Genomic DNA, 27,651 nt, shown 5'->3' on the forward strand with positions numbered 1-27,651 from the left:
TCTGTGATGTTGTGCATGCACCTCATGGTAACATCTTGTTGAAGCAAACTCTTGCCTCTATTGCAACCGGTGCATTGGTTTGGTCCCTTCATCCAACTCATCTACTAACATGCACATGGTATTCTTGGGTGTGGTTGAACCGATAGCACATTGATGCATAGTGTCCATGCTGATCTTCAAGTGTGTACTAGTGGTCATGCACATCAACTTGCTGAAGTACATGTTCAACTCCAGTTGGACTTGCTTCTGTCTTCACCTTGGTGAGTGTGTTGAATGGGTTGGGTTGTATGCATGCACACGATGACATGCATGCTGTTGATTCCCTTGCATGCGATCAACACCAATGCTCACCATGTTTTCTCTGTGTTCTTTTCTTGGATGGATCTTTAACTTGTAATCAGCACATGCAAATCCTTCTTTGTTCCATTCTCTATCTTTGTGCGACCTTCATGTTGCGTCGTTACCTCATAGCCCGAGTCTCCAAAGTTGCTTTCATTATCAGTGGATCTACTTGATCTTGCAGCTTTGTCCCACCTCTGTGTTGTCAACAACCTTCCTCTTGCATTCACTATGTTTTTTATGATGCCTTCAGCTGATGTTCATGATGTTGCTCGTTGTGATGCTGCTGCATTCATATCTTGATGTCCTTGTTTATCAACAACTTGATGTCTTCATGAGTAGGCAAGCTCATAGACACTTGATCGACTGCATCTCCAGGTGTGCTTTGAACGGTGTATTCATCTCTGCTCTCTTGGAAACCATTGTACCTGCACTGTTGAGAGGTAGATGAGCACCTGCAATACTTGAAGACATGGAAACACTCATGGAAAGAAATCTGTCAGTCGAAAACCAAAATGAACTCGAGAATTAGGTTGTAACATGCCTGTGTGATTGATCATGAAGGTTGTGTAATTTCGGCCAGGAGATTGGGAGATTGACTGCTAAGTCTACATAAGGCATAGTCTGGGTTGCTATGAGACTGACTGACTGTTGGAACTACGCAATGCAAATTCCAGTCTGGCTAGGAATTTGCGCAATTTCTTGGGCCAAGCAGCTACTGTCCTCCAGAAAGGTTCAAAACAGTTCTAGAGGCCAGTGCTAGGTAGGAATGCGCAAATCTAGAGAGGAAGGTGAGCCTTCCTTTCCCAGATTTGGCAATGAAGCCTTGGTGAGGGAAGATCCTAGGCCAAGGTTGGCCCGACTCACAGACAGGAAACTAAAAGAAAATAAGACAATAAATGCATGGTGACACTAAGTGATAGTAGAAGTGATTGATAGTGCATGTAAAACATGAATGAAAGTTTCAACAAACAAATCAACATGCATGTGGGAGAGGCAATTCGTTGGTTGGGCAAATGTCTGTGCAATATAGTTTAATGCATGTGACAACAATGAGATAGCAATGAAAACTAAAACAGAGCTAGGAAAAGCTAGTATACATGTAAATGACAACAAGCATTCAAATAAATCAAGAAAACAATACTCATACAAGAAAAAACACAAAAAGCGACAGAAATGCAACACAAGGCATGGGAAACGAGCTTACCCCAAAACAATTGAGCTGAATGTGCCAACTACTCCTAGATGTGATGTGGGATGTCAGAGTTGTAAGATTGATGTGAGGAATGAGATATGTAGTGTCCAGTTGATGAGTTTTGATAACATCGAGGTTGTGACGTGCATGCCACAAATCTAGGGAAAGCGACACTTGGTGGGAGGTTTCCAAATGATCCTTGCATGTAACCCCCAATTGCTAAACATAGATCCTTGAAACAAGGGATGCCTTTGCATGCCACCTTGGGAGAAGCAGCCCATGCATGAAAGTTAGTTTTGCTCGGTCCTAGAGGGAACCGGTCAACTCAACTACACATGCAAGAGACTACTCAATTGCTAGAGAAAAATGCACATTTCTGGCTAGGAGCTGGGCTGACTGCCTAGGAGGTTTGTGAAATTTTTGGGTAGAGTAGCTGAATGCTGCCCAGATTTGCAGAAATCCTGGGCTGAATAGCCTTGCTGGGGAAATTTGCGCAAATTCTGTTGGGAGTGCTGACTGACAGGATTGTGTAATCCTAGAGCCCAACAAGCTGCCAGAGAGGATTGCGTAATTTCTGGAGGGAAGGCGGGTTACCCTCCAAAAATGCATAATTTTCAAGGGGAAGCTGCTCATCTTGTAGCTAGAGCAAGTCTAGATGAACAACCTATGAGAGGAAATTATCAATTGTGATCGACAGGATGCCTTTGTGTGAGGAAAACACTGAAGCTTGAGTACTTGACGAAGCAAGACAAAGTGCTGCGTAAGATTGGTATGGAGGCTCCAAAACAGGCTAAGGAAAGTTTTTTGGAGGGTGGTTTTAGCCACTACAACACATTGGCTCCATTGGGTATGGAATCCTCCTTGTGAGGTGTCAAGAACGACACCATAGACCAAAATCCTATCCATTTGGCAACAAAAACAATGTGTAAAACTGATATATAGACTACCAAACTAGAAAATTTTACTGAATGGACTGACTGAAAATAATTGTTAACTGACAGACTCTTATTGGAAAAACTGACTTATTTGCAGAAGTAACAAGTTAATCTCTTATGGACTTCACCTCGGGCTTTAATTCTCAACTCTCACTACCCACACTTGCAATTCTATATAATGATGCCAAACTGCCAAAAGAAAATGCTGGAACATGGCACACTACTGATAAAGATGCTCAAACGAGTAAGCTTATTTATGTACATACTAATATACCCTAACAACTGAGAACCAAATGCTTGATTAAAGCAATGTAAAACCTCCAATATAACCAATCAGAGCTGATCTGATACCTGGGCTCCTTGACTGTGCTTAAGTGGACCATCTATTGGCAACTCAAAATAAAAATTGAATCCATGCTCCATAGAAAACACAAATACTGCTTTAACTAATAACTACAATAGACTTACCATTGAATCTTGAAAATCATGAAAAATCACCTCCTTTGATGAATACATCAAAACAAAAAAATGATCCTGGAGATCATGAAGTACTTCATTTGGTTGATCCTTCTCAAATTTGAATGCAACAATTTGTTCTTTCTTCTCAACTAGATGAGAGACAAGGCTTGTATGTTATTTCAAATCTTCAGATGAGACAGTCACATCAGTAATAATGTCCACATCCATGGGGCCTTCAATAACCTGCTTTTCATGATTTTCTTCATTGGTTGTAAGCTGAGACAAGGAATGACATGAAGAAAAAATTTCTTCCTTCACCTAAACATTATAGCAACTATCCTCTACCATTACGTCCTGTTGTTGGAAATGATTCTCATACTCTTGATCATGAGAAGATGGAAAAGACTACAATCATCAAACTTAGAGGATAGAACATGACTATCATAACTCAAATCCTATTGGGTTTCATTTTCATCCAAGAGAGAGGCTACCATTTCTTGTTGGTGATGAAAGGGATTGTCATGAAGGGCCTCTAAAATGTCCTCATCCATGAACTCATCATCTTCCTAAAATCTGTCAAAATATTCAATGAAACTCACAAAATTTTCACATAATTTTTGAATTAGCAATAAAGATGGATAATATTCTTTAAAAACTTCAAAGAATACTGCACGAAAATCCTTTAAACAGTATAAACTAGCAGCTGGAAATTTTTCATACCATAACCTTTCTTTTCCTTCTAGAGTGGCCACAAGCATCTTCATGAGACAATCTTCAGGAAATTGAACCCTCACCTTGCATACATGCACGTGAAATTTAATGAGATGTAGAGAAACATCCTCTCCATCCTCATCTTTGAATATTGGGAGATAACTTGACCAATTGACACAAGGCATCAGATTTGGAAAGCCAGGAATATGAGCTCTATCCACAAGGGAATATTTGACATTTGTTTTTGCAATAGAACCCATCTTGATTCTTATATCTTGTTGCCAGTGGATTCACTATGAAATTTGAATCTGCTGGATCCTTTAAACTCAGATTCGCCAGGTGAATGATTCATCCTATCCGCGTCTGTTTGTTGTTCACCGTCAATAACTAGATCTATAACTTTGACAATATTTCCTTGAGAATATGAAACTGTTCGCTCCCCGACAACGACGCCAATATGTTATCACTTCATAGTTTTCTCTAGGATGAAAGGAGAAACTCAGAGGTAGCCATAAACCTCTTTTGGCTGAATGACTGGTCTTCTTCAACCAGAGGGGGCTCCCTGACTCGAAAATATAAAGACTTTGAAGCACAAATTTATAGCAGAGACCAGTTCTGACAAATGAATTTGGAAGATGTTTGGTTAAAGTGTGAATGGCCGATTAGGTAATAACTCATGATCATTTTATCCTTTTACTCATTTACTTATGCAAGTAAACCAACAACTATTACAAGGAATTTTAAGCATGACTTGGAATACAATCATAGGTTCTAGTATAGGGAAGATAAAATAAAACAAAACAAATTCTTCCTCTGCAATAAGACAATATTGTTTATATAGGAGAAAGAGAGACTAAACAAAAAAAATAACATGCATGAGTATATAACATTTCATTTGCAACTGAAATGTGAACACAGTTGAAAGAGAATAGCTAAATTGAATTCTAGATCAACTGAGATCAAAATACTCAAAAAGACAGAGAGAAAATAGAATAACTCAATAGTAAACAAAAAAATCCCAAACATCATACCATAAGAATCCTTGTACAGTGGAATCGATAACCCCCAATACATAAGCACTACACCATGAATTTATCATACAAGGATAAATTTCAGAAAATTAACACCAACACAATGTTGAAACATCAACAACCTTCTCTGTATTCATTAACCAAATATATAGTTTGTGCATAGGATAACATCATGTCTAGATTCAATGCATACTCGATCCAATAGAGGATCGATTTCAAAACTGAAAAAGAGGAAACTGATGTTTACAAAATACTTTTCCTCAAAAGCATAAAACATAAAATTGTTTTTGTCTCCTTATTTTTTTTCTAAATAATAAACCAAGATATCTCTGAACAAGATCATCATGAAGTGAAATAGGAAAAAGCACAAAGCTTCTTTTCTGAGTGTACAAAGGCTGCGTAGCATCCAAAAATTTGAGCTATTGGAAATGGAACATGGTGGGATGCTAAAGAGATGATTTGGATGTCACATGTACTCCTTTCCAGCCTCTTGAAAATATGACAGGTGTCTTTGTTCTAGCATGTGTGTGATGGTGTGGGCATGGCTTACGCACAGGTTGCGCAGCGCTTGTGCAACAATTTTCTACGGGACATATCTCCAATACAGAAATAACTGTGTAGAAACTGAATGAGTTTATTGTATATTATATTTTTTTAAGATAAACCTCTCTCAGTTTCTCTGAATTATTCCATGGATTCTTAGCAAATGCTCTGCAAAACCATGACTAAAACAAAGTATTTGTACAGTCCGAAAGATAGGCTTTGAAGATGCAATCAAATATCCCGATTCGTGACACTTGTGAAAAATATGGAAGACGTTATTTTTATTTTCCCTATCCTTGAGAACAAACTTTTTCAGCTGTCAAAAAATATCCTTCATGTGGTCGGAAACCGTCTTGTAAAATGGTGGCTAAAACAAAGAGTTTTTGTGTAGTCCAAAAAACAGGCTTTGAATATGCAATCAAATCTCCCGATCCATGAAACCTATGAAAAATATGGAAGAGGTTATTGTTCTTTGGTTTGCGATTGAGAAAAACCTATTTCTGTTTGTCTAAATTCAACTCCATTTGGTCATAAACCATTCTGCAATAATAGTGACCAAAATATTTAGTTTCAGAGGAAATTGCATTGAACAAAACTGAGAAGATGGGTGTGCTTGATATAATGGTGTATAATCCTTTCCCTGTTTGAAAAGATGCAAGGATTTCACATACACCAAGAACAATGGACAACAAAAATCCATCAGGCTGTATGCCTTCCCACTGCATTTGACAAAAAAGTTTTAGTGCCTCCTCACCCTGCTGATTCTATGCATAACCTCCAGAAAACAAGATTAAACTGTGTCCATGCTACAATTTGAAATTATGACCATTAGGGAATAGAGAGGATGGAGACTTAGGGTAAAATGTGATGTCTAAAGAGGGAACAAATTGGAACTTTAATGACTATATTACTTTGACATCACTCCTTTAACTGTAGACACCATGATCAAGTAGACATTCTATCAACACTCAATATCCTAACTCAACAACTTGTTATAACAACTTTCAATGCTCAGACACCCCTTCCCATGGTTGAATTTAATGATCAAGGTGATGACCAAACTCATAATGACTCTCCAGACAGGACAAGGTCAAACTTATAACAATGATAATGTTTATGAATTTGACCCCCTACAAGACAAAAAAATAATAGTTCAAAGACCTTTGACTAATAAATTAACCTACTCTAATAGACCTAAGTCGGGGTTTGCCCAATCTTGCGTGGCTCTTACAATATAATAATGGGTTGGGGTTGGCTTGACCTTGGACCTAGCTAACCTCCTAACCTTCGCCAAACTCTAACCCATGGGTCGTAGAGAGCTATGTCAGCCAACAAGAGGGTGGCGCAAAGCCCCCCTCAAGTCGAGCCTTTCTGGCTGACCTTCTGACCTTTGACCTGACCATCCTTTTGAACTAGAATTGCAATTTTTTTAAAATTTATCAGTGATTTCAACACTTTAATAATATTGTAACTTCTCTAACTTTCCAAGATTCTTAAGCACTACTTCCAACACCTGATGGCTAATAAATTCATAAGAAATTTAGGACTAAACTTAAGAAATAATTAATCATAAGCATGATAACAAATATAAAACAATTTCAAGTGAATTTCTTCACAAAATTATAGAGTGCTATAGCAAATCATTAATAGAGTAGAAACTTCTTTTATTTAGCTCAATAGCCCTATCAATAGAAAAAATTGGTGACCATGACTCATCACTTCATGCATGCTTAATTAAATGACATAATGCAAACATAAGGTATTGCAACAAGACTCCTTCCCTTCAATCAAGAATGTAACAATTAGCATGCAACACATCTCCCAATACTTATACAACAATTAAACATGCACTCAAACACAAGATTACCAATTATTCTACACTATCCACTAACACTACTACACAATCATTTCTATCAGTGCAACCCAGCACCATCATAGTGAAATAACCCCTACATCTGGGATATTAGTGTAAAACCATGCATCTCATGCATTCGTGCTTTCACGTCTTCATGTAGCTTGCAATTTCCGCACAATAAACATATAAAGCCTATAATTAGACATATTTATATCATTGCAATAGAAATATTCCATTTTGGTTATTGCATGAACATAACCATTACATCCACATGTTGTTCCAACACGTTGTACATAGTGACGAGCAACACAATGGTCAATCATGTAGACAATGAACTCATGAACCATGCCATCAATAAAAATCATTTTCATATTGGGAAACTGAGTTTTGGACTATGACTCTCCATGGAAACCATAGAAAACTACAACCAAGTCTCACTTGTAGAGGTTGCGAGATCTTTTGCTTCAAGGATTAAACAAATCAATCAGCTAAGGGACTCTAGATATTCATCCATCTCTACTCACCAACCGAATTGAAACCAAAAAATGCACAGGATTCTAGAAACCATTTGTATCCACCCTTCCAAACTCAACACTGTGGTTCCACCCAAATCAAGGATTCCAGAACTCACAATAAAATAAGAATACAACAAGAAAGCATTCAAAAATACTCCAGGAATTTTCTAAGAGTAATTCCTCCACCCCATCCCTTAGATATTTCTTGAGAAACACAATCTCCACCCTCCTCACTAATGAGGAATCGAGTAGAAATTATTTCCTCACCTGATGATTTCCTCCTGCTCCCTTGCCAACCAAAAAGTTCATTGCTTTTGGTTGTTCAACATTTCCTAGCATTCATTTTTTCCTCCTTTTTCTTGCTTGATGCGCTCTCCTATTTTCCAACTCTCTCTCTCTCTCTCTCTCTCTCTCTCTCTTCTCTTTCTTTTTCAATTTTTTTCTACTTGCTACTCTAAATCCATCTAAGAAATTCTCCTCTTTTGTTGTGTTGTCCCTCGATGCCATATTTCTAGTAGTTCAATTTTTTCCTTCTCTTACTTCTTTCTGGCAGTAACTCCTTCTAGCATGATCTTCTTAACTAATGTGAAATGTGCCACCTATCCAGTTGTTCCCCATGCTGTTTTAAATGTAGTTTTTGTTTAATTAATGTAGTGAGTAGCCAACAATTCTTACCAGCTGGAAACCTGCCATTCTTCATTTTAAATTTCTTTTACCTTAATATTATTTCTAGTAAGAAATCATCCCATCCCTCTGGAATCTGCGTTCCATTACTCAACCCATTTTCTTTAATTAAAAGGTTTTCATTGCATAAATGTAGATTTGGGGCTGTCACACTAGCCACATCTTGTTGACCATCCATAATTGTTAGGTTTGAAAGAATAACCAAAGTACATGATTCTGTCATTCAAATCCTAATATGGGCAAGTAAAAATATGCTCCAAAATATTCCTTGTCTATGCCCTACTTCAGGAAAATACAAGGTAAATTTTTTAATATTAGTTATTATCATGTGGTTAGACAATATAGGTCGAAAATTTCTCTTTTATGTTGACATTCTTCATTAGAATGGAAAAAAATAGCAAAATATCATCTAAAAATAGTATATGATTTCATTATTTCCTCCTTTCAGTTTCAATTCCAAGGATTCTCCTTTGTATTAAAGATTCAAGAATAGCTCTACTTAGACCTCTTGCAACCAAATTATAGGAAAATATATGGGGATAAAGAGTAGCCTTTTCTAATCCACTTAGAAGGTTTAAAGAACTGAGATCCAAAACCATTAATTAAACAACAAAGGAGGAGGATGCCACATATTTCATGATCCATTTTACCTTCAGTATATCAAAACCAATATGAATGAAGATAAACTTTGATATAGCTAGGATAAGTCGTCACTGGCTTTCGAAAGGTCTAGTTTGATAATTGTTACATGAATATTGTAAGTTTTAATTATTTGCAAGACTTTCTTAGCAATGCCTATCACTTCTTGTATATGTCCACCCTTTAGAAACCAAAACTATTTAAAGGAAATGACATTATATGGCAAGGGTTTGCTTCTAATGGCTATTACTTTAGAGATTATTTTATAAAGGAAATTACACGAGGAAATAGGTTTAAAATCATTAATTTTTTTAGGGAAATATACTTTTGGAATAGGTACTAAGAATGTGGAATTAGAACTCTCTCGCATCTTCCCACTTTCCCTTATCTCCTAAAAAACTCTTAATAAATCATCTCCAAGAATATCAAATAAGTCTATAATTTTTTTTATAGTTCACCCATTTGAGCTAGATCCCTTATTCTTATGAAAAGTACTCCATAAGTTCATCCATAACAACCCCGGTGAAAATTCCATGCAATAAAAGTTAATAAAGGAAAAATAATAACCATGGTTGACGGGACACTTATTCCAAGATTAATGTTGGTAAAAAACATAGCAATGGGGATCACTTGTGGTTGATTAATGGCTAAGGAAATTAGCAAAGGCAATGGCTAAGGCTTTCTAAAGGTAAAATGGAATTTTTGGCACATTTATTTATGAAAATAATGGAAATTAGAAGAAAAGGAAGGGGAAAGGTCACTTGTTGCATGTGAGGAGGAAATTGAAGGAAAATAATGGAAAATGAGGAAAATAGAGGCCTAATTGATAAAAAGGCTTCTGAGGATTAGTTTGTAACCTTTTGTCAGTTCAATTATGGAGTTCTGTCATTATTCTCTCTCTCTCTCACTCTTGGACACACATAGTTTTCTTGGAGCGCTCTTGGAGGGTGTTCCATACTTGGAGTTTTAGAGCAAGAAGGCGCATGAAGAGTAACAAAGTACAAGAGGGCATCGAGATCAACAACTACAACATGTTTTGCTTGCAGGTACTGATTTGCATGTATGTTTTCTCACTAGGTTTTTCATGCATGACAAATGCATGTGGTTTATTGGTCATGATCTATCAATGACATGGAGGATTGCCTGGATTAATAGTGGATTTTCCTAGCCTTGGAATTTCCTAGATAGCCATGGTGTTGTGGGGTTATTTCTTTATTTTTTTGGTTGGTTCTCCTGTTTCCTTAGCTTGGGTTGAGTTATTAGTTCCTAGAAGCCCTGGTTGGAAAAACACCCTTGAATCCCTGTAATAGCTTGGGTTGAGTTACTAGTCTTGGAATACTTGGTTGGAAAAACACTATGGAAGCCCTAGGTGGGTTGAGTTACTGGTCCTAGAAGCCCTGGTTGGAAAAACACTCTGGAATCCCAGAATAAGTTGTGCGTTGAGTTACTAGTCATGGAAGCCTTGGTTGGAACAAACACTCTGGAGCCCTGGAAGGATTGGGTAGAGACCAATCTAATGATGGTTTTGTGATGTCTGACTGTGAGGTGGAATCATTGTTTGATTGGTTGAGGTGTTTGGCCTCTGGAAGCCCTGGATGGTTTTGTATTGATGTGTTCTACGAGATCCCAAATTCATGCTTGGAATATGGCAAGAGGGTGAATGAATGAAAAGATATTTGGCTCAGCCATTCTATGGTCGAGTGAAATGTGGTAGTCCCATCCCATGTTTCAATTTTGCATCATCAATATGAGGTTATTTCTCCTTGTATGTCTATGAGTATTATACTGGTTTATATATGGATCATATGGTTGTGATTTCCTTGGTATTTATATTGCTATTATGTTGGTTATGTATATGTTTTATGACAGTAGCTATGTATGGCTCTCATCATGTTTTTACTTGTAAATGAATGAAAAATGTATCTATGACCAAATGGATGAAACTATAGCTAATGTGTTAAGGCATCAATGCTTCTTAGTGATTATCCGATGAGTATGAGACCCCTATGCTTAGATTTGTTCTTTACACCTGTAGATTACATATTTGTGATATGTTTGAAAAATGTTTGTCATGGATAGTATGGGTCCAGTCAAGGGCTTGTTCAAGTATTTGCAATTGCATCATTGTTTCATTCTTATCTTTTTGTTTTGAAGGTTTCATTCAATTCTGGGAAGTGACTTGGGATCTGGGCTTGAAAAAAGTGGCTAAAATCCTGGGTACACTGGCACAACACTAAGAAAAATAGTCCCTGGATGCTGGCATGCCTTGTCATGAGAGTGTCCAGAGCCTCTTGGACACTGTTAGGTCCATAACATGGGAGAGTTCAGAGGTCAAGAGGTCTAAAACCTCAGTGGGACCTGTTGAAGCCCCGAAAATCGGGTCGAAAACAAGGGGGGATACCCACTCGGTCCGGACCTTGGTTGGCAGCTCCTTATCCGTTTGGTGTAGCGAGTCCGACTGGGGATAATGGGACCAGTTTCCCAATCTAAGGGTGTGTGTGTGTGTGCAGAGTTGGATGATGCTGATCTAAGGGTTCTAATCTAAGCTACTTTAATCTAATTCTATGTTATTGTAATCTAATGAAAACAACACATCTAATCTATGCTAACTCGGGATGTATTTCTTCTATTATGCGATCTAAAGAGATTTCAAATAATAATTGGTAATAAAGATCATTCAGCTATCATAAGAATGGAAATCAATTAAGATGAACCACTTTGCATAAAAAGTTAGGCAAAACAGTTGTGAACAGCATATCGCATAATAAGTTATTCATATATCAAACATAAATAAATGACTCCACCGTACAAAAGTGCCAAATGGTAACTCAAACATTCATGCAATAACATATAAACAACTGAAAACTGTATATCACTTTAAGAATATAAGCAGAAATGGTCAAGAGATAAAAGTACCATTTATGACTGGTCCTACTCATAAGCTTAAAGCAACAATGATTTATCTCTCCTTGTTCTAATATCTACCAAGAGTACAGAAGTGCAACATCAGTAGCAGATATCAAATGCAAACATTAATAAACCTTGATCCATTCATTCATCAAAACCTCCTCTGAGGGTGCAAAATGCATGTTCTGAGGACAAGTTTTTGACAAATTTTTGGACCCTTCTCTAAATGCCTGAGAAGGGTTTAAATACTACTAACTAAATAACTTAATTACATAAATTTAGGATACAGTTTAAATGACCGCCCTTTATCTAAGCAAACTTATTTCTAAAAATTGAATCTAATTTCTAGCTATTTCTGCATTTGCTCCTTAGTGTTGCGAGCATGCAACATTTGTCTGGGAAGAGTCAGCTGGTTGTCTTCTGCCTTTGCTTGGGCTACGAAAATAGAAATGGCAAGCGCTGGCACCACTTTTTAGTAAACTAGAAGATATTTTTGGGAATCATCTTCTGGCTGGGCGAATTTACTGCGTATATACTTGGTAACAACCCAAATTCCTCTTAAATTGCCTCTGCTTTTGCTATCTCAGTTTCCGGACTTGTGGATGACTAAGCAAGTTAGGGACTTTGCTTTCTGAACAATTTTCTTAGCAATGCACGATTAGCGCTAGGCGTTAATCGCGCATCAAAAACTGCCTCCGTTCTTTGATCCAGGCCTTTCTAGTGCGTTTTTCGCCTTTAGTGCTTTTTCCTTTACCAGGCATAAGCTTCAGAATTTTGTAAACATGCTACTTTTGTGAGCTTTTGACCTTGAGTGTCGAATCGCCTATTGATATCAGCATCTGTTCAATAATACTTTGAAATCTGCATTTCTATTGCATGCGGTATCCGTTTATGAGGGCATCTCTTCTCTGTTCTCCAAGCATTGACGCTTTCCCTTTTTCCTTAGATGTTTCCTGCACATTGCTTCATGTTGTTTCCTGTTTTTTATTCCTGCAGTTCACGCAAAGGAAAAGAGTAGTGATAATAAATTTTGACACGAAAGCTTTAAGCTCTACGAATGTATAAAATCATGACACCCACAGTGAACTGACTCTTCTAAAAACACAAAACTATCCTTCATGAATACTTTGGCGTACATTCATTAATTTCCTTTAAGACGCCTGCCCAATTTTTGGTTTAGGGACATCTTTTCTTGAATGTTGAGCCGAGGAAAATTTGAGATGGGTGATTTCTGCGACTCACATCGCATCATCACGGATCACATTATCAAGATGTGTCATCGCAGAGTTTCCTGATCAGTTTAGCGCAGAATCGCACAGATCGCAGGATCGCAAGATCGCAGATCGCATTTATCGCAGATCGCATTTATCGCAAGATCGCATTTATCGTTGCAATTTGTTAAGTTATTGTGTGCTATTTATGCGATGTTGCAATATGCGATGTCGCATATCAGCCATCGGAGATTTCTTAAGATTTTAATTTATGGGCGCTTCTTAATGTATGCGATGCGATGAATTTCGCGTCGCTTCTTCGCAGTTTTTTATTGTGCTCATAAAGAAATGTTTCACTCTTCTTCGTGCGATGTATTTTTTGAGGAGTATAATACAAGAATTTTTATAAAAATTTTTGAATTTTTTACTAAGGGTCCCCACTTCTTTAGTGTTATTGCTAATACTAAAGAAGGAGGGGGGTTATTAGGGTCACAACAATGGTGATTCACTTGGAAGAACCAGTTATCTCTGCTTTTCTATTGATTTTTTTTTTTAAACTTCCAAAACAGAAAAATTTTCATAAATCTAAACTTTGTTATGGACAGATAGAGTACATTATGCCTTATTCTATCAATGATATTTTGTTTCAACCTCTTTCTATTATAATTGTTTGCTTCCTCAGGCTTGTCCTTGTATTTATATCAGCCATTACTTGGTCTTGTAAAGATAAAATAAAGTCTTCTCTGTGTGCTAGCCTTAAAATATGCTCGTTTGCCGTAGGTAGAGCCTTTGCTACCAGCAGGCGTCCATAGCCTCGACAGGGTTACCTGTTACCCAGAAATGATCCTTTATCTTGTTTAAGGTTATCTACAACCTTCAAAGAAAAATCCATATTGACACTTTTTCCTTTTTTATTCTTAAAGAACAATGTCTTGGTTTGGTAGCCAAATTATGACACAGTCATTCACTTGATTTACACTTTTGCTGAACAAGCTGGCTCGTGATGAGACCCCTTGTCTTTTGATTTCAACAATCTTGAGCCATTGCCCTATTTTTATGGACATTGTTTGGCAAAGTCAACAAAGTTATAATATCTGTGATCATGATAAGCCGGCTTGTGATGAGACCTCTTATTCTTTGAGATATAGTGTTTCTTGGATTGTCCCTCTGAATGCTGCGATTTTCTTTAAAAGGGAGGAAATCATTGTTTTCCTTAAGAAAGCTCTGGACGACAATAATAGAGTTTGAAAACAGCAGTTTTACAGAGAATCTTTATTTTGTTATTGATACCTTTCATTGTGCTGATATAAAACAATTCCTTCGCTAAAGGTTGTTTTCATCAAATTTTTTGAAGTTGAAACTAGTATCATATCTAGGCTAAAGTTTTTAACTGTATCTGTCAGTAATAAAGATTAGATTTTCAAAAAATTTCTATTTATACAAGTGAAAAGCTCAAAATATGAAAGAGAATTGGTATCCTTTCGCGAATACCTATAGTAACTATTAACAACTGGTTTTATTATGAAAAAGAAAAGAAAAAACAAAACTATTCTACAAAAATAGAAGAATAATCTTCTATGGAAAATATACTTTAAGGATTTGACCATTAACAGGCAAGAATCCCTTCTACCTGCTAGATCCTGTAAGACAAACGTTGATGGACCTGTGACTTCAACAATCTGAAAAGGACCAAGCCACATCTTTTGAAATTTTGTATGTTTGCCCTTTTCTTCATGAGCCTTATCCCATTTTAAAACTAAATCTCCCATCTGGAAATTTTTTCTGGTCATTATGTTTGAATTAAATGAGGATTTTATTAGCGCTTGATGATGAGCATGGTTTTTCTTAGCTTGTTCTCGTTGCTCTTCTAATTTGATTATTTCCATTTGTCTTAGTTGTATGGAGGAAGTAGGTACTTCATCAATGTATTGTATTAAAGACAAGGAGGGAATGACTAAGTGAGTTGGAAGAACCACTTCTTTCCCATAAACTAAATTAAAGGGGGAAGTGCCGATCGAAGCTTTTTTTGTTATTCTATCTGCCCATAAAGCATTTACCAAAGCTTTATGCCAATTCTTTTGGTTTTGGTCAACTGTTCTTTTAATAATCCTGATTAGGTTTTTATTTGTTGACTCAGCTAACCCATTACCTTGCGGATAGTAATTGGCCGAATATTTTAGTTTGAACCCTCTTTTAAGTGCGAACTCAGTCATTGCATTTCCAGAAAAGTATGATGCATTATCAAACATTAAATCCGTTGGCAATCCAAACCTAGTGATTATAAATTGATCTATGAATTCGATAATATTTTCAGAATTAGCTGTCTTGAGAGGAACTGCCTCTACCCATTTAGTAAAATAATCTGTTTCCGTGAGGATGTATCTATGCTGCTTAGAAGAGTGAGGAACGATCTCACCTATTATGTCCAAGGCCCACTGGCTGAATGATTGCTCGATGTTTACCAGTTGTAGTGGCAGGAACGGCTTCTTTTGTCTTCCAGCAGTATTTTGGCAAACTTGACATTTCCTCACGTAACTGTGTGAATCTTTGAACAGCGTGGCCAGTAATATCCTGCACGTAAAATTTTATGTGTAGTAGCATCTCCAGCATAGTGTCCGCCTGCTGGTCCATCGTGGAGTTCCTGCAAAACTTTTTCAGCTTCAGTTTTTTCAAGACATCTAAGAAGAACAGAATCATAATTCTTTCTAAAAAGAATATCATTTATGAGCTGATATTGTTTAGCTTTCAATCTCAGAGCTCTTTTCTTAGTGTGATCCAGGTGTGATGGAGCATACCCATTCTTAAGATAATAAATGATATCAACATACAATGATTCTGCATCGTTTAGGCTTACCTCATACATTTGTATCTCTTCGGATGAAATTTCAGAGATTTGCGATGCTCCAGCCAACATTTTGCAGAAGCCTTGACCTCTTACAATGTTTGCTGGTTTAATCTCAAGGTCGTATTCCTGTAAAGCAGTGATCCAATTTGCTCTTTTCTTTCCCATATCCTTCTGTACTAGAAGATTTCTTACCGCTGGAAACGATACTATGACCTTAGTGTGGGTTTTGAGTAAGAAAGGTTTGAAATATTTGATCGCTTTGAAAACAGCATAGGCCTGTTTTTCTACGTTTGAATAATTGAGTTCAGCACCTTGTAAATTTGAGCTAAAAAACGCAATTGGAGCTTCCGCTTTTTATTGATTTTCTTGAGTTAGAATCGCAACATATGATTTCTTTGAGGCAAATGTGTATAAAACAAAAGATTCTGAAAAATTCGGGGTTGCTAAAGATGGAGCATTAATAATAGCTTGTTTGATCAGGTTGAATGCTTCACGTTCATCTTGACCCCATTTGAAATTTGAATCCTTTTTAATCATGGTTTGCAAAGGAGACACAATTCGTGAAAAATCTGGGACAAATCTCTTTACAAAATTGATTTGACCAAGGAAATATTGCATGGCTTTTTTATTATGAGGTAGAGATATTTCAGAGATTTCTTTGATTCTGTCAGGATCAATGTGAATACCGGATTTTGACACTATGAATCCTAGAAGTTTTCCTTCACTTAATGTGAAAAAAGATTTCTTTGGGTTAAGTGAAATCCCATACCTTAAACATCGTTGAAAAATTTGTTTTAAATCTTTGAGATGGTCGCTTCGCTTCTTGGAGTACACTGTTATATCATCCAAATAAATCACTACAGATTTATTGACTAAACCCTTAAATGCGATGTCCATGGCTCTTTGAAATGTAGCGCCGACATTAATAAAACCAAATGGCATCTTCCGATATGCATATGTGCCCCATTTAGTTCTGAATGTGGTTTTCAACTGATCATTGGTATGCACCAGCACTTGATTATATCCTGAAAATCCATCCAAGAAAGACATCAGTTCTGAGCCTGCTACTGCTTGTAATATCTGTTCCATAGGTGGAAGAGGAAAATTGTCTTTTTGACAGGCTTTGTTAAGATTCCGAAAATCGATACAGATTCTAATATCTCCGTTTTTCTTTCTAACGGGTACCATATTGGAGACCCATTTGGAATGTCTGACAGGGAAAATTATTTTGGCTTTTAATAACTTATTTAGCTCAGTTTTTATCTGATTTTATAAATTGGGGTGGATCTTTATCAGTTTCTGTTGGACAGGTTTTTCGTTGTCAATCATAGGAATAGTATGCTGAATGATAGAAGTGTCATACATCTTCATCTCATCGTAATTCCAGGCAAAAACATTTTATATTGTCTCAAAAGACGAATATATGCTAGTTTTTCTTCAGGGACTAGGCCGATGCCTAGATTAATGTTTTGTGGTTTATCATTGGTTCCTAGGTTTACTAATTCGTAGTTCAGAGTTGGACTATAGAGCTTTGAATTGGTAGACCTTTTAAACCGGTTTTTCAAATCGTATAATTCTTCTAACTTAACCACCGATTTAGGTATAGCATTATCAGTGCTATTTTGTTGTATTTGTCGATCGTGATGGTCTTCGTCAATTATCTGATTGGAGTAGGATCCTTCAAAAGTGAGGAAATTTACAATATTAGGATCGTCATTGAATACTCTCCAATTTGTAATGTTGTCAGGGATGGATGGTCTAAAGATTAATTCTATTGAGAATCTATCTGGACTAAAGTCTTCGAAGGGAATAAGCCTAGAGGCTACGTTAGCCAAAAGGTCTACGCTTGCGTTTTGGAGTCTCGGGATTGAAGAAATATTGAATGCTATGAAATGCTCAGTCAGACCTTGTACTAAATATTGATAGTGTTTTAAATGACCTCATAGGCAATGTATAGTGTTACGTACCTGTTTGACGATAATCTCAGAGTCTCCGAAGACTTGAAGATACTTGACGTTTAACCCAATTTCTTTGTATAGGCCTTGCACCAAGGCCTCATATTCTACTGTATTGTTTGTGCAATTGAATTCGAGTCTGCACGTAAGCATGGTCTTGTTTCCTTCTGGACTAATTAGAACGCATCTTGCTCCTACTCCTTCGTTAGATTTAGAGCCATTGAAATATAATTTCCAAAACAAAGATGTATTTACAGGTTCATCTACAAAATTAACACACTTTGAACTATCAGTTTGGGAAAAAATTTCGACTTGGGACAAAACTGAATTTTCTAAGTAAGGTGATGTGTGAGCATTGAAATTGCCAAGAAAAGAATCTACCGAGTAATTGCCTATGATATTGTTGTTATACGATACTGCTTCATTTTCTCCCTCTAATTCCATTACTATGTACTTCTGGTGTAACTCTCGTTCAACCTTTATTTGATTCGGTTTAACGTTGTAGGGTAACCACATGTGCGACCAGTCGGTTGCAAAGTATCCATGGAGTTTCTCGAACCAATCCCTACTAAGAATTAAGCCATAGAATTCTGGGATATCAGCCACTAGAATGTCAATAACCTGACATACCTTCGGGTTAGATGACAATCTTATGGTTACTTGATTAATTTCACCAATCACTTCGACTTGAGATCGATCAAGCTGAAGTATGTGCACTGCGGATTTTTGTGGTTGAACATTTAACTTAGCACATATTGATCTGGGTAAAATATTCAATGAAGCACCGGATTCTACCAAACAATTGTGCACATTTTTGTTGAAAATCTCGTAAGTGAGAAGAAATGGGGGAGTGTGAGATCTTGATCTTCCTCCAATCAAGGCAATATCATTTGGATCAATCTTATTGATCGCATTAGTTGGAGGTCTTCCCATGTTGTGGGAAGCTTGAGAGAGTACAGAGGTAGGCAAAGGTACAATAGGCACAGCATGTAATTCTTTGATCATTATCTTCTGTTGATGCTTCAATTTGCTCAATTCATAAAGGGTAATATTAGCCCTAGTCTTTTTCATGTCATCAATAATATTGTACTCCATTTCATCCGACACTATCAGTGTTTTTGATGGAGTTGTTTGATCTGCTCAGATTGAGCTAGATTGAGTTGCTTTAGTAGTTGTTTTCTTTGTTGCGACTTTATCTTTTGTTGTAGGGCTTGCGCTCTTCTGCTTAGGGGTAGTTTGGGGAGGATCAAGCTGATTTTTGCTTCGTATGCTAACCGGAAATACTTCTTGATCTTCTTCTTGTGGGAGGATGAAATCCCACATTCCTTGTAATTCCACAACTTCTTCGTCATCGGTCTGCCCTTCAGTGGTACTTTCTTCTTCTTCCTCTTCCTCAGTTTCAGCATTGGAGATGGCATTGGGTGGTTTTGCATCCGTTGAAAGACCTCTTTTAAAAGCTCTGTAGGGCTTTTTAAAGAAGTTTCTGCTACTTGTTTTTTTATGTCAACCATCTCATTAGACATGGTCTTTAATACTTTCTGCAATCCTTCCAAATCGAAAGGGTCTTTTTTTTGTTTCTTCTTGGAGTCTTCCTTGAAGGTGAATTTTTTAGACTTGCGTTCCTCTATCGCGGATCTCTTTTCCAGGGCTATTACGCGTTTCTCTACTGCTATCGCCTTTGTCATGTTTTCAACTAAGGTTCTTTTATTCGCTCTATCCACGAAGATTGCTATGTTTGATGGTAAAGCAGTAATATACCATTCACATCGTACTTCTTCGCTGGGTTGGGAAGCAGTGGGAATTTTGTAGAGAATTTTATTGAACCATAAATCAAAATCTTTGATAGGTTCTTTAGCTTGGGCCTTAAGATTGGATAGGTCATTGATTAATGTTGTTGTTGATCTGTCATCACCAAACTTGATAAGGAATTGATTCTGGAAGATATCCCAACTTGTGATAGACCCGGAGGGTAATGAAAAATACCATGACCCGACTGTCCCTTGCAGTGTATAGGGAAAAAGCCGAACAACAACATATTCGTTAGTAACTCCGTTGAGATTGAAAGAAAGCATGAAATTGTTTATGTGTTCTTCTACTAGCATGCCTACTTCTGGATTGAAGTTGGGCAGCCATTTCTCAGGATGGGCCGGTATTTGACTCAAGGGCGCAGGCATTAAAACTGCCCCAGGGTTGTTCCATGGAGACTGGGCCATCATTGAGTTGCTAGTATAGAAAAGTGTAGAAGATGATCTCTGTGGCTGGGAAGATGAGGATACTATGATCGTAGATGATTGAAGAGGGGTTGTGGGAGTCCCGGTAGACGGATGGATGATGGTTTGGAATGGAGGTGTGGGTGGTTGACTTCGCGGTGAGGTAGTTGAAATGGGCGATGTAGACAAAAGAGTCTCACTGTCAGACTCTTGTGGTGATTTCCTCGCTCTTTTCCTGGTGGGAAGAGGCAACTCAGTTGGCTGGATGCCAAATTTTTCACTCTTTAACCTGGTTAGGGGATGAGCAGGATTGTACTGCGAAGTCACAATGCTTTGAGATTTATCAGACCTCTGAGGAGAAATGGAAAATCGCTGAAGTTTGTGAATCAGAGATTCAACTCCAGGAGGTTTAATGGTAGACTGGTCTGAAATATCAGGGTGTGTAGTAGCGATTGATACTCGAGCGACTTCTGACTCTGGATTTAAATATACTGGAGAAGTCGGGGGAGATGATGAGGGCGATTTACTCTCAAAATGGTATTTAGATTTTGATTTAAGTGCCATTCATAGTTCAGGCCCTCCTTCTAGTGCCAAATATGTTGAAGCCCCGAAAATCGGGTCGACAACAAGGGGGGATACCCACTCGGTCCGGACCTTGGTTGGCAGCTCCTTATCTGTTTGGTGTAGCGGGTCCAACTGGGGATAATGGGACTAGTTTCCCAATCTAAGTGTGTGTGTGTGTGTAGAGTTGGATGATGCTGATCTAAGGGTTCTAATATAAGCTACTTTAATCTAATTCTATGATATTGTAATCTAATGAAAACAGAACATCTAATCTATGCTAACCCAGGATGTATTTCTTCTATTATGCGATCTAAAGAGATTTCAAATAATAACTGTTAATAAAGATCATTCAGCTATCATAAGAATGGAAATCAATTAAGATGAACCACTTTGCATAAAAAGTTAGGCAAAACAGTTGTGAACAACATATCGCATAATAAGTTATTCATATATCAAACATAAATAAATGACTCCACCGTACAAAAGTGCCAAATGGTAACTCAAACATTCATGCAATAACATATAAACAACTAAAAACTGTATATCACTTTAAAAATATAAGCAGAAATGGTCAAGAGATAAAAGTACCATTTATGACTGGTCCTACTCATAAGCTTCAAGCAACAATGATTTATCTCTCCTTGTTCTAATATCTACCAAGAGTACAGAAGTGCACCATCAGTAGCAGATATCAAATGCAAACATTAATAAACCTTGATCCATTCATTCATCAAAACCTCATTTGAGGGTGCAAAAGTGCATGTTCTGAGGACAAGTTTTTGACAAATTTCTGGACCCTTCTCTAAATGCCTGAGAAGGGTTTAAATACTGCTAACTAAATAACTTAATTACATAAATTTAGGATATGTTTAAATGACCGCCCTTTATCTAAGAAAACTTATTTCTAAAAATTGAATCTAATTTCTAACTATTTCTGCATTTGCTCCTTAGTGTTGCGAGCATGCAACATTTGCCTGGGAAGAGTCGGCTGGTTGTCTTCTGCTTTTGCTTGGGCGAAGAAAATAGTAATGGAAAGCGTTGGCACCACTTTTCAGTAAACTAGAAGATATTTTTGGGAATCATCTTCTGGTTGGGCGAATTTACTGTGTATATACTTGGTAACAACCCAAATTCCTCTTAAATTGTGTTATGAAACCAGCTCAAGAAAATATAGAAAAGATAGATCAACGCCTTAGAATTCAGCCTCTTCGAGGGGGCAACCTCCTTTACATTACATAAATGAACAATTCTTCGATGATACAAATGAAAAGACCTCCTTTCTATATATAGGAGTCTAAGGGGTTATAACATAATCAGAGCCGACATGACAATAATAATGTAAGGGAACAATAATAACAATAGTGGGCTTCTATGTGGCATAATAGTAACGATATGGGCACTACATGGGTACATCAATATAATAAGTGGGTTATACTAACAACAATAGGGGGTTACACTAGTAGTATAGGGGCCTAACATGCCCCTCTCCTTCAAAAAGCGTTGTCCTCCATGCTTGAGTAGTTCTTGATGCTTCTGTATAAAATTCTTGTCCTCCCATGTGGAATATTCAGCGGGTAAGTTCTTCCACTTGATGAAATACTCTGAAATTGATCGCTTTCGTAGCTGTCGGGTTCTTGTTTCTGTGACTGCTCCAGGTTCCAATATGATTTTTCCTTCCTCTTCAATTTCTGACAATATTGCTTGAATTGGGATCTTTTGCAACTTTTGAATAAGTGGCCATACTTCTTCGTCCTTCTTCCATTCATCCCTTGCTTCATTTATCCAATTTGGTTGGATAATATAAATAGCAAAAAACAATGCTTCCACATCCTCATCCTTGAAGAGTATTCTCATTCGGTAAGGTCGCCATTTTTTAAGTGCATGTAGTATTGCCAACATTTCCTTCTCATAAATAGCTTGCTTGAGATGTAGCAGTAAAAATACCCAATCACCTACATCAAAACATTTTTCACTACGATGTTGATCTACCTGTTGTTTCGTTTGATTTTGCACCGAAGTGGCGTTATCCTTTAAAAGTTGGAGAACTTGCTGTTGATGCTCGATGTGATCTTTCTCTACTTGAATCTTTTTCTTCTTGATATGTCCTTCTATCTTTTGAGGAGTGGTAATTTCTTCCTGTCCTCTACAAGATATGGTCGGATTCATTTCTTGATGCTCAATGTGATCTTTCACTTCTTGAACATTTTTCTTCTTGATGTGTCCTTCTATCTTGATAGTTTGAGGAGTGGTAATTTCGTCCATTGAATTACAAGATATGTTTGGATTCATTTCTTCTTTCTCGATGTGATCTTTCACTACTTGCACCTTTTTCTTCTTGATATGTCCTTCTATCTTGAGAGTTTGAGGAGTGGTAATTCTTTCCAATGCTTTACAAGATATGGTCTGATTCATTTCTTCTTTCTCTGGGGTGGTGTCCTGGCATATATCCTCTTCTTTTGATGTTTCTTGATCATTTTCTTCCTCTTCATATTCTATGTAAAATAATTTCTTCTCAGCACACCTATGACCTTTAGTGCATTTGCTATCACAATTGTAACAAAGCCCTTTTTCTCTTTTTTCTTCCAATTGTTGTGGTGTAACCCTTGTAGGTTGTGGAAGGCTGGGAGAAACAACACTTCCATCTTTATAGTTGTGAGGGGTATGCTTCCTGGTTTCCATAATTTTTCTTTCCATTATGTCACAAAGCCCTTTTACTCTTTCCAATTGTTGTGGTGTTGCTCTAAAGAAGGTGTTGCTCTTTGTATCCTCATAATGTGCTATCATTTCCTCTGTGAAAATTGACCATGTAACAAGTTTTTTATGAGAAAAAAGCCCTTCATACCATAAAAATTGATCTGGTTCTAAATATGAAGATGCAATACATACCTTTTGTAACAGTTGTACACCATGTAGATCAAAATATTGCTCCATTTGAAGTATCCAATTTACCAGATCCTTGCCATCAAACTTCCTCATCTTGCTTTTTCTTGATTTTAGGAGCTTGACCTTGAAACGACTGTAACTCTGTACTTTTCAATCACCTAGTTCTGAATTTGTGACTTGCAGTAGCCCTCTATGTCCTCTTTCCAATGCCACAATTCTGACCCAAATTGGATTCTCCAAGGAAGATTTATGTGAAATCTCCCACAGTGACTTGATTATAGACTAGTTCAGTAGAGCGAACTTGTACGACGTGCCACGAGTCACTGTTTTGATCTTTGGATCTGAAAAACACCCACAAGAAACTACAGTCCGTCCTCTTTCTGTACCGTCTTACGAAACTTCAATCCGATCCCCAGAGAGAAAGTTATGACGATTTTCCCCAGGTCACTTGTTTTGAATGTAATTCAGGAGTCTGCAAAAAGACCAAATTCCTCAGATCATAGCTCCGCAAATATCGTGCGAAAAGCTCTGAAATTCGGACCCAAGGTTCAGCGCGATTTCTTCTCAAATGGGTTTTTTTTGCGACTTCTGAAACGTCACAAAAAAAACATTATAGCGAAAATGCCACGATGACCTGTTTGGAGCAGCGAAACCCTAGAATCCAAAGCTCTGATACCAAATGTTATGAAACCAGCTCAAGAAAAGATAGAAAATATAGATCAACGCCTTAGAATTCAGCCTCTTTGAGGGGGAAACCTCCTTTACATTACATAAATGAACAATTCTTCGATGATGCAAATGAAAAGACCTCCTTTCTATATATAGGAGTCTAAGGGGTTATAACATAATCAGAGCCGACATAACAATAATAATGTAAGGGCACAATAATAACAATAGTGGGCTTCTATGTGGCACAATAGTAACAATATGGGCACTACATGGGTACATTAATATAATAAGTGGGTTATACTAACAACAATAGGGGGTTACACTAGTAGTATAGGGGCCTAACAAATTGCCTCTGCTTTTGCTATCTCGGTTTCCGGACTCGTGGATGACTAAGCAAGTTAGGGACTTTGCTTTCTGAACAATTTTCTTAGCGATGTGCGATTAGCACTAAGCGCTAATCACGCATCAAAAACTGCCTCCGTTCTTTGATCCGGGCCTTTCTGGTGCATTTTCTGCCTTTAGCGCTTTTTCCTTTACCGGGCATAAGCTTCAGAATTTTGTAAACATGCTGCTTTTGTGAGCTTTTGACCTTGAGTGTCGAATCGCCTATTGATATCAGCATCTGTTCAGTAATACTCTGAAATCTGCATTTCTGTTGCATGCGGTATCCGTTTATGAGGGCATCTCTTCTCTGTTCTCCGAGCATTGACGCTTTCCCTTTTTCCTTAGATGTTTCCTGCACATTGCTTCATGTTGTTTCCTGTTTTTTATTCCTGCAGTTCACGCAAAGGAAAAGAGTAGTGATAATAAATTTTGACACGAAAGCTTTAAGCTCTATGAATGTATAAAATCATGACACCCACAGTGAACTGACTCTTCGAAAAACACAAAACTATCCTTCATGAATACTTTGGCGTACATTCATTAATTTCCTTTAAGGCGCGCGCCCAATTTTTGGTTTAGGGACAGCTTTTCTTGAATGTTGAGCCGAGGAAAATTTGAGATGGGTGATTTTTGTGACTTGCATCGCATCATCGTGGATCGCATTATCAAGATGTGTCATCGTAGAGTTTCCTGATCAGTTTAGCGCAGAATCGCGTAGATCGCAGGATCGCAGCATCGCAAGATCGCAGATCGCATTTATCGCAGATCGCATTTATCGCAGATCGCATTTATCGCAAGATCGCATTTATCGTTGCAATTTGTTAAGTTATTGTGTGCTGTTTATGTGATGTTGTGATATGTGATGTCACATATCGGCCATCGGAGATTTCTTAAGATTTTCATTTATGGGCGCTTCTTAATGTATGCGATGCAATGAATTTCGCGTCGCTTCTTCGCAGTTTTTTATTGTGCTCATAAAGAAATGTTTCACTCTTCTCCGTGCGATGTATTTTTTGAGGAGTATAATACAAAAATTTTTATAAAATTTTTTGAATTTTTTACTAAGGGTCCCCACTTCTTTAGTGTTATTGCTAATACTAAAGAAGGAGGGGGGTTGTTAGTGGTCACAACAGGACCTAAGGGTTGGTTACCAGAAGTGTTAGGATGGTTCTTAGGGGTCTTGTAGTTGATATGGAATGCCTGTATGATGTGTTTCTGTCGATTCAATTTCCTTAAGGTCACCTGGGAAGTTGAATCCAATCATAGTAGCCTCTCGTCACATGTTTACCCCGGTTGGCCGGTTACTTGGGTAGATGTGGGAGGAGGTTGTTACATGATTGTTGAGCATTAGAGAAGGTATGTAATTGCCACTTATTTCGTTATCTTTTCCTTTAATTCACAAGTTCTTTACATTATGAGATGGGCATATCATGAAGGATTGTGATAAAGTTTAAGAGATTTGTGAGTAACGTAAAATAACTAATTATTACCTTTTTCTATGAAGAAAATGAAGAAAAAGGAAGATCGCCATTTAAGAGGAAAAGACAAGGCAAAACCAACTGTTGTCCCTTTGACAGGGAACTGCATCCAAATGAGGCAATCCATATCAGAGCGCATGAGCCAGGAAAAGGAAGAAGAAACACCATATCAGTGCAAGAGGACAAAGATATAACTGAAGGATAAAGACATAGCGAATCCCTCAGGATCCTTTGATCCTGAGGGATCACTACCTTAAGAATATATGTATCTTTGGTATTTCCACCTGGCCGCTATAAAAAGGGACAGTGTTGCTAGCCCAAGGGGCAGATTATTGTTGTTTTATAGAATTCGCTATGAAAACTGAACTTTGATCATCGACTCTCTTTAAAGAGCGATCACTGTAACTCTGTTTTTATGATTAATATATAAACTTCATTGCTGTTCCATCTTTGATTCTGAAGTAACCATAGCAGTGCATCCCTGGAGGCTAAGGGCCCGACCCTAGTGGATCTCTTGCTTTCTATACCATTATTTTCCATTACAAGTCATTTGTGGTTTGATTTCTTTTACTTGCTTCATTTAGTAATCTGTTGTTCCTTGTCATTTCATTTACTAGTTCTGTTATATCTAATTCGTATTTGAATAATAATGTTATCTTTTGCAACTGAAATGTTATGCTGTTCATTATGAAACCATATTGCATTGCTATTCCTTTACAGATTGACATTATTGTGTAACATTGCTGTTCCTTTACAGATTGACCTGACTGTTCGTTTACATAATAACATTTCTGTTCATTTACATATCAGTATTGTTGTTTATTTAGCTACAATTTACCTCTTTTTGTTATTGCTATTCATTTGGATTACCGTTCCATTGTAGCTGCAAAAGTTGTTCCTTTATGACCTTGGTTAATATTTATTATGATAAACTTAGATTACTGATTCCATCACTATAGATTCGCTGTGTGTTAAGATTTGATTTAGTTCGTTGTGCGTTTACATTTGATTTGGTTCGCTGTTCAATATTTCATAGACTTACTTACGCTTAGTGTTGCCCAATTCGTTTAGATTATGATTGCTGCTTAATTCATTCATGTAAGTTAAGACTTTGCTGTTCGATATTTTCAATATGTTAGTTGTTGTTCCCTTTTTTGTTAATTGAATTATCATTTCAAGTAACTGCTTTGGTGTGAACATAACGATTTGCAACTATAGTGAACAGTGACTATTGTTGTCTAGTTCCCAGACTGGAAATCTTCTCTTGGATTGCTTTTTAATTGCATCAGTTTACAAAGGAAAGAGTTATCATTACTGCATTCTTGATTGATGTGTGCTATAGTTTCTTAAATGTATGATTTATTTGCAAAGCATTTCAATTTCTTGCCATTACATTTAGAGTTTGTTTCCAACATTTATTTACTTTTGTAAAAGCACTATACTACTAGCATTACTCTTGACAAGTAATCGCCTCAGACTGAGTACACTCTTGAGATAACAAAATCACACCTGGATTGACAATTAATGTAGGGTAAATAGAGGTTAAAAAGACCCTTTTTACTGCTCAACAATCATCCCTAGTCACTCATATATAAAGGATATTATTCCCTTTTTCATTTATAAATCTAGAAAAATATGA

The sequence above is a fragment of the Pinus tabuliformis genome, chromosome J, assembly GCF_031772625.1.
Source record: "Pinus tabuliformis cultivar Carrire ecotype Pingquan chromosome J, CPIR1, whole genome shotgun sequence".
In the NCBI taxonomy this organism is placed as follows: Eukaryota; Viridiplantae; Streptophyta; class Pinopsida; order Pinales; family Pinaceae; genus Pinus; species Pinus tabuliformis.